This window comes from Arachis hypogaea, chromosome 17 (assembly GCF_003086295.3).
Source record: "Arachis hypogaea cultivar Tifrunner chromosome 17, arahy.Tifrunner.gnm2.J5K5, whole genome shotgun sequence".
Classification (NCBI taxonomy): Eukaryota; Viridiplantae; Streptophyta; class Magnoliopsida; order Fabales; family Fabaceae; genus Arachis; species Arachis hypogaea.
Window position 1 is genome coordinate 111928176 of NC_092052.1, and position 3381 is coordinate 111931556.

Consider the following 3381-nt stretch of genomic DNA (forward strand, 5'->3'; position numbering starts at 1 on the left):
CTAATTAATTTTAAACTCAAATTATCATAAAATTTGATTTACTTACTCTTAATAAAATAATTTTCTAAAAATAAAATTTTAAACAAAAATAATAAATTATAAATAACTCATTATTTAACTTTTAAAAATTCAAGTGTTACATTATTAATAACATGATGTGAAGTACTCATTTTCCGGTAGTCAATTTTAATCAAAATACTAATTTTTATTTATTTTATTGGTTAAATTATGAAACAATACTAATATCATATTTTTATTGATAATTATAATAATAACATATCATATACAAATTATCACACATAATAATATTAATATACACAACATACATGAAACACGCGTGGCGCAGTCCCATATTTCTTGTAATCCACAAAAATTCTTTTGCAGGAATGATAGAGCTTTGTGCCGGTCCTGAGACGTATGGCTTCTCCCAGGCTTCTTGCACTTACCAAACTGCCAGCGTCAAATTCTTGCCTATAGTGAGAAGTTCATCACCCGTTCGGCCATTAAACTGTACAACACCACAATAAAAACAATATAAAAAATAATTTGTACTATTAATATTTATAAACACTAAATTATATTTAAATTATGCACTTTTAATTTAAATGTTGTAACATTAGTTTAAAATTAGGATAAATCACTCATTTTAATTGGTTTAGTTTCAATATTAGTTGTTTGTTCTATTATAACTTTCATTTTTCTAAAATGTCTTTATATAAATTGATATAACTTAAAATAAATTAATATAAGTGCACAATAAATTATTTTAAACAAAAACGATTCACTAGGACTGCACATATGTATATAATTTGATTTAGTGTGAGATGCCAATTTAAATAGGTGATTATCCTCAAAATTATATTTAAAAATTAAAATATATTTTTATTAGTATTTATAAACACTAAAATCTATAAATACCATAAATTTTAAACCCATATAAAAACAAATAAATAACAAAATAAAAATTCTCTTAAAAAATAATTGGGTTTTAAAAATAAAAATAATTAAATTTAATTAACATGAATAATTAAACAATTTTTTTTTAAAAAAAACAAAAAATATAGAGTAATCACCCAAATTAATTTTGGGACTTTTTAAAATTGGAGACTTTAGTCTCATAGATTTCAAAATACATAAAATAGTCCCCAACGTTTATCTTTGTTAGATGATCTAGTCTCTTTTTAATTTGATTCGAAGAATGAAATACAAAATTGTCCCGAAGAATTTAAAAGTCTCAAAACAGTTCTAAAAATTAAAAATTTTAAAACAGTCATTTTGATTAAAAGAATCAAATTGAAGAGAGATGGTATTGTCTAACAAAAATAAACGTTATGGATTATTTTATGTATTTTGAAACTTAGGAGACTAAAATGTTCAATATTAAAAATCTCGAAGACATTTTTGGATAATTATTCAAAAATATATAATATAATTAAAATTTAAAATTCAAATTTTTCATATAGTTTTAAATTAATGTTACAATATTTAAATTAAACGTCTATAATTTATAAGAAAGGTTAGTGTTTATGAATACTAATAAAAATAATAGAGTTTTGTCAAAAAAAATCATTAAAAAGAGGAAAGAGTTTCAAATAGAAAAAAAAGTGTCATCAAGGGTGTTTTTGTTCTCTTTTTAATGTTTTTCCCTTTCCCTTGTAAATTGAGTTTCTCTTTTTTTTTGTTTTTATAAGTCATGTATTGTAAATTTAATTTTTTTTTTTTTTTGTCATGGACTAAGCCCAAAAATCCTACCCAAATCCCAAAACAATCCGCCCATCCAATTCCAAGTTCATCATCTCCCTCACGGGAGTTATGTTGTGGCCGAGAAGTGAACTCCAATCCATGGCCTCCATGAGAAGACTATGTTATCCACTTCTGGACTGAGCCAAGATCTGAAAATCAAGTTACAAATCGGTTGACGAGGCCCGAATCAGGTCACTCTGCTGGCTTCACTTCGGTATAAAGTTTCACCGCAGAGGTAAGGATTCCTCCTCTAGACTGACGCCAGGCTTGGCTGCCCAGATGATGATATTGGTGCTTCTCTTCGAAGAATGCATGCAACGGTGCGTAGTAGATCAGTGCATCACTTTTGACCCAATTGATTTGTAATTACTAAATTTGCTGTGGTATGTATTAATTGGTTAGCTTCTCTTGGAATCCAGGTGAATCCACATTTGTTAAAACTTTCCTGCAGTTCAAAGATATCTTGCAAAATCGGATCAATCTCTAGAAGGTTACTTTTTGATTTAATTACCTGTACCAAAGATAAACAATCATATTTAGTTAGTATCATATCTAGCTATAGATTTTTTGCCAAAATTAAAGCATTCCTTGTTGCTAATGCTTCTGCTGCAATATTGATACAACTCTGATTCTATCTGTGTTTTCCACAAGAAATCTTTTAAAGCTGTCCCTTGCAGCTACTGTTATTGCTCTATCACCAGAAGCTTCCTGGAAGGCTGCATCAACGTTCAGTTTCAACCAATTTCTTGGCGGGGGTCTCCAGATAATGCGCCCTACTTTAATTCTTTTATTCTCTGTTTGCTTCTGAACCCTTTCCTCCTTAATTCTTCTAATTTTCTGTAAAAGCCATTCTTCAAAGCTTGTGATGTGATCCTGAGAGGGACAATATTGACATTAGCTACCAAACCAAACTGCCATCGTCCATGAACATAGTAACAATGTATGTTCGATAGTCTCAGGCTCCATGAAACAAATATGGCACATAGGGGAGTTGACTATATTCCTTTTAAACAACCTTTCATTAACCGGTACTATATTATGCGCTACTCTCCAAATGAAACTTTTAATCTTTTGAGGAGTTTGGACATTCCATATCTCCTTCCATAATTCTTCCAAATTCATACTCGATAAAGCTTCTTCCATTCTGTTACCTTGGCTTTCCTTCTTAGCTATGTGATATCCAGTTCTGACACTGTAGCTTCCATCCTTTCTATATGGCCAGATAAGTCTATCTTCTCTTTTCAAAATGTTTGTAGGAGTCTTAAGAATTTTTTCTTTGACAATATCAGTAAAAATCCCTTCAATCTTCCTCACATCTCACCCTTCCCTTTCCTTCAAAAGTTCACTAACATAATTCAACTCTATTCCTTCTTGTCTTTGAATTTTTCCTTCGCCCACTACCCAATTATCATTCCAAACATTAATTCTTGACTCGTCACCCACACTTCATCTCCCATATCTGCGAAGAAAATCCCTTCCTTTAATTATACTCTTCCAAGCCCAAGATGCATTACTATAGCATTTCGCATTCCAAAAATCTCCATTGAAAAAATAGATTACCTTCAAAATATGTACCCATATTGAATTAGAATTTTCTATGATTCTCCAAGCTTGTTTTGCTAAAAGAGCTAAATTTTG